Consider the following 6,109-nt stretch of genomic DNA (forward strand, 5'->3'; position numbering starts at 1 on the left):
AGTATAGTTCGCAGCCCTGATCGTACTAGCTGAAATTTTTTCGCCTGGGGGATAGTTGAAGTACCTATATACATATGTACACTTTTAAGATGCATGCATGTGAATTATGCGTGGCTTTTTTGTGTCTCTGTATTTCGCTAACTCCCTGTGTGAGGAAACCAAATAATGTAATTCTTAACAGAATTGCCTAAAACTTAGCAGTTTGGCAATGATAAACACTGTTGAAGCTAAATTCTGGTATTTCTCTTACTAGCGCCTGAAACTATACTTATTATTTACTACCGCCGGCAGCTTTAGCAAAGTTATAGCGTTTTTATGTTCTTTGGCAAATAACGCTCTGTCAGCCATAAATTTTACTATGTTTTGACCTCCTTTGTATCAAGACCCCTGGACCATTTACGGAATTCATTTATATTTTGAATTGCATTGTCATCGTGATTGGAACTATGCTGACTGTACCTTGTCAGGAAGTTAGTTTAAAATCGATTGGAAATTTCCGAATTGGCTCGGGCAATACTTTCCAGTAGATAAATAAAATAATTAAAAAGAAAATCTTCAAAATAAACAAAATTTTCACGAAAGTTCAGTAAGAAAAATACGATAAGAAAATTTTTAACTAATTTTTTGCTAACTAGTTACCAAATCTAATAATTTCTAACCAATGCCGTTATGCCGTTAACCCTATGTCTGCTAGCGTAACAATTTCGCTAGCGGAATTGGTCATAACCAGGGCCGAAAAGTTGAAGCTTTTGCTTGGAATTGCTTATATTGCTTATTCAGGGTTTCCAAGCTTAATTTTAAGGGTCATGCTTATTTTGTTTGTTTCAATGTATAGAGCTAGGTATGAACCTTTTAAGAAAACGGCCAAGAAATAAGTTGCTCTAAATTCGTGTGTGTGAGTAGTATCCAAGGAGTTTTGACATCTGATATTTTACAGGTTTACATATTTTACCATAGTAGAAACATAGCGAATTTATTAAGAACTTCGTACTGCTTAAGAAAACTTGGCTCAAAAAAAATTTCTTGGGCGTTTTTTATATTTGTCGAACCAAAGAAATGTTTACAAATAATAAACTAAAACTGATTTGGTTTATTAACCCGCAACTTCAATTGCATTTCTGCTCGGATACAAAAATTTAAAACCAATGGTTTGTCTCTACGGGAAGGCATTGGTGTTATTGAAGACATTAAAAATTATCTCAAATGGAGAATAACGAATATTTAAAAAATAATAAAACGACCAGCGCTGATCTCTATTATTCGAGAATATCAAGCAACACTTGATTGTACATTGTAATTTTTCAATACTTGAAATAAACTGAATAATAAACAAAACATTAAACTGTACTTAAATTTTGTTGTTTTGCGAGCATATTTGCAAGCATATTTACCAATGTTTTAGTGCTTATCTAAGCGCTTAAAATGGATTTTTTCCTGCTTATTTTCTTCCGGCATGGCCATAACTATGTTACAATTATCAAAAAAAAATCTTCTTGTGCGCAAAATTTTTGGATCGAGGAATACTTTCCAGTTAAAAAAAATTTAAAAAATCTTTAAAATAAACAAAATTTTCGTAAAAATTTTTTTTGGTATGAAAAATACGATAAGATGATTTTTAACTAATTTTTTGCTAACTAATTACCGAATCCAATAGCGTAACAATTTCGTTATAATTTCTAAAAAACTCAGCCTATCCTGTTGAACGTACGTTAAGTAAATAAAATTGCATATCTAATTCTCCGAAAATATACTGTCGATGGCGTAGCCGGGGTTACATGCACAATAAATGTTGAATACCTTTGGCAATAGAAAGGTGTTCTGCACAAAAATACTGTTTATCGAGTTTACATTTCCGTTGTCAATATGCTAGTTTTAGACCATTTTCCAATGGTTCCCCAGAGGTTTGTGGAAGGTTTCGAGGGATCAGGGCCCTATTGCACCAACGAATTATCATTAGCATTTTAGCAAATTATCGAACTTACGCAAAGTTTTGTGTTTCACCAACATGATAAGGAAAAGTTACTCAAATGAGTATTGATAAGTAAAATATCACTCAAAATCATATATAAGAGTTGCACCAAAATTTGAAATGCTTAGCGAAAAGATCTTAGCGGATAAGTTATAAGTTATGCAAATTATCAAAATTTATTAGCATTTCGTTGCACCAAAATATTTTTTTTTATCAGTTATCATCTTTAATTTTGCTAACTTTAGCATTATTTTGCTAAAAATAATTTTACCTATCATACCAGTGATAAGTTACATTTATTCAGTCTGAATGAAATAATCAGTGCTTTAACACGTGCTTCGATAAAATATTTACACAAAAAATGCTTAGATTCGAACTATTAAATTTATTAGAGGACGAAAATCCGCAAATAAGGCGTGTCATAAAAGAACGAATCAACTACGGTTTAGATATTGGCGTGCGAGAAAATTTTCGGCTATCTCGTAGCCAAATTGAAAAAATTTTATTAAAAATTGGAGCAGACCTACAATATAACAGTGAGCGTAATAATTGCTTAAGTCCGCTACAGCAATTATTAACGACTCTGCACTGGTTAGGTAATGGTAGCCAATATCATGGAATTGGTCAAATGCATGGGGTCCACAAATCAACGGTATGTAGGGTAATCCATCGAGTAGCAAATGCCGTGATAAACAAATTGATGGATGAAACTATTTGTTGGCCGGAATTTACGCAAAATATTGCCACACAATTTTTCAACATTGGTGGATTTCCACAAGTCGCAGGGTGCATTGATGGAACAATGATAAACATAGACGCCCCTAAGGTTAATGAGTACCAATTTGTTAACCGGTACGGAAACCATTCAATTAATGCAATGATGGTTTGTGGACCTAATTTTGAAATTTATGCAGTAAACTGTAATTGGCCAGGGAGTGTGCACGATGCCAGAGTTTTGCGAAATTCTGGGTTATTCCACAGATTTGAAAATGGATTCCGTCCATTCCCTGATGCCGTGCTTTTAGGAGACAGTGCCTATCCTTTATTCGATTGTCTAATTCCTCCATTACGCAGCAATCCTACGTCTCCACAAGAACAACTTTTTAATAGAGCGCATAAAAAAACAAGGAGGATTATTGAAAATTGTTTTGGTACGAATTATAGACATATGCCAATTAAGATTTTTATAAAAGAAGCTATTTTTACAGGCATCATTAAAGAAAAGTTTCCTTGCTTAAATCATTTACGGGTACAACCATCAGAAGCAGCGAAGATAACAATAATGTGCTGCATTTTTCACAACATTTGTCGACTGGATTCACAAAGTGATGTAGATTATGACGAAGGAATTCTCGATGATTCAAATGAAAACGACTCTTCAGAACTTTTCACCGAAAACACGGAATCACAAAATAATTCTGAAAGGCTCAGAAGACTGCTAAATTATTTTAATGAATAGTTTTTTTCTTCTTAGAATTTATTGTCAATCTTAAATCAACTTTATTTCATAAACATATCTACATATGTATATAGATTACGAACATATAAAACTAAAACTTAAACGAATTCAACTTGAGTATAAGAAAAATATATACATACATACACTGGCGATCAAAAGTGAGTGCATGGTGTTGAATTTTCCTAAATTCTGTATAAAGTTTGAAAGTTTGACTTATGTCGTTTTGGTTAAAGCATGAACCATAGTTTTATAAAAAAATAACAAAAAAATTTTAACTTGAAAACCATTGCACATATTTAACAAAAATCACCATGCACTCACTCTTGATTGCCAGTGTACATATGTACATACATATGTATGTACATATTAATAATCCCCAATATCAAGAATTCGGGTGGAATGTATCGGACTCAGTAAAGGCATGTGAGTAGTGTCAGAATTGTCATTATTCGATTCCTCCTCTAATCCTCTGTGAATTTCGATCTTTTCAATCCTAACTTTTTTTCTAACAGCAATATTTTTAATTTATTTTTGTACAGCTCACTCTCCAATAATTGAACCTTTAGTTCTTCACATGTATGCACTTTTCGTTTCTTGGGGTTGTCTTTGTTGCTCGAGGTTGCTCTCTGGGGTTCTCTGTTCTCCAATGTAGAGTCCAAATTGGAGGACACTCCATCACTTTCGGGCTGGCCGAGACCCTGCACAACCGTCGACTCGTTACCCAAAATGTCGAGGATACAATTATCGACTTCATCTAATTTGGCATTTTTGCCACCCGCAGTGCCTGTACTCTTGGCATTGTCTCTTTTAGCCTGAAATAAAGAGATTTTTTTAATATTACTGTTCGGACCCTGTATAATAACTGTTTTACAGAAATTCTTAAGCAAAACGACATGTACACAAAGAAAGAATTGTTGTTATTGGTTAGCTTTGTTGTTATAGTTTGTTTTTGGAATGCGTAGCTGTCTCTTTTCAAACTAAAAATTAGTTGGTTGTAAACAGACATGGGCAAAGAGTGAGCAGCTGCTTAAAGAGCCTTAACATCCCGTGTACGTATATAGGCAAGAGCGTAACGATGAGAACACGACAGCATGCAAAATGAATTAGTTACACCAACACATTCTCACATTTAGCTCACGTTTGTTTGTGGTAGTGTCTACCTTTGATTGTAAAGTATTTAATTTATCTAACAAAATTACCAAGGTCCGACTCTTCCAAAGACCAAATAAGTGGTCTCTGGCATAAGTCCACTCGCGGTTAGCAGTAGCTAACCCGAGGGATTGAGCCCTCTTCAGAACTTCAGTCCAAGCATCCTGTTTTTGTGTTTTTGTTACTGCATTATTTTGGAAAGATCCAAATAAATAATCCTAAAATGTAGAAAAATATCGTTATTCAAATAAACATTCATATGATAGACAAGAATTACTTACTTTTTTTTCCTTAATAATTTTTAACACAGCCAATTTATTGGCTTTGCTTTGTGCGCGCGACATGGTAAGAAAAAAAGAGAAATTGAAAATGTTTATCAAATCGCACATGGGCATGCTAAGCCTTCGTTTTCCACTGAGAAATGGTAATCATTTTAGCTAAGCACATTATTGGAAAAGTTCTCTTTTTTAAAAGCATATCCAAAATGCTTGTCAGTTACTCAATTTTTGATAAGTTGATAAGTTTTTTTTGATAAGTAAAAAGTGCAACACTTATCAACTTTACTTTTCAAAAAAAAGGCTTATCCAAAAGTTGTAAAGTGATAAGTGATAAGTCGTTGGTGCAATAGGGCCCAGGTGTGACGTTTTAGATTTTACACTTTGCTCTTTCTAGTGGGTTAGATATCAAGACCCACTCGTCCACTCGCCCACTCGTCCACTCGCCCACTCGACCACTCGCCCACTCGTCCACTCACCCACTCGTCCACTCGCCCACTCGTCCACTTGCCCACTCGCCTACTCGCCCACTCGTCCACTAGACGACTCGTCCACTCGCCCACTCGCCCACTCGTCCACTCGCCCACTCGTCCAACGCGCAAATATAAAAAAAAAAATCGCCCAATCTGGACACTGATTAGGTGTGGCTTTTATCGTATCTCAGTATTTCACTAAATCCCTGTGTGGGGAAACCAAATAATGTAATTCTTAATAGAAGTGCTTACAGCTTAACAGTTTGGCCATGTTAAACACAGTTGAAGCTTATTTCCGGTATTGCTCTTACCAAAGAATTCACAATAAATTCAACACACTAGCGCCTGAAACTATACTTATTTATCTACTAGCGCCAGCAGGTATAAAAAACGTGTAGCGTTTTTACGTTCTTTGGCAACTTACGCACTGTTAGCCTAACTTGTCCGGAAGTTAGTTTAAAATCGATTGGAAATTTCCGCGGGATGAGCAAGTTAAATAAAAGCTTGTAATAAAAAGAAGTTGTTTTATTACTTCACCTATTTATTGCGCCATGGTTTAATGCAATCATTTTAAGGTTTTCCAGCAATGTTTCAAATATTAAAGAGCATTCAGATAAAATTCATACAAAAGCGCTGTGTCCAACTTGACGAGCAGTTATTAAAGACGCTTTATGAATTATATCGCATTTTTTGTTTAATTTTATTTTTGTATTAAACAAAGTTCTTTTCCAAAAAAAAAGGCAAATTTGTGTTATTTCCCAATTGAATGTGAAATAACACAAAT

The sequence above is a fragment of the Rhagoletis pomonella genome, unplaced genomic scaffold (genome assembly GCF_013731165.1).
Source record: "Rhagoletis pomonella isolate Grant_MI unplaced genomic scaffold, Rhpom_1.0 Rhpom_scaffold_00017, whole genome shotgun sequence".
In the NCBI taxonomy this organism is placed as follows: Eukaryota; Metazoa; Arthropoda; class Insecta; order Diptera; family Tephritidae; genus Rhagoletis; species Rhagoletis pomonella.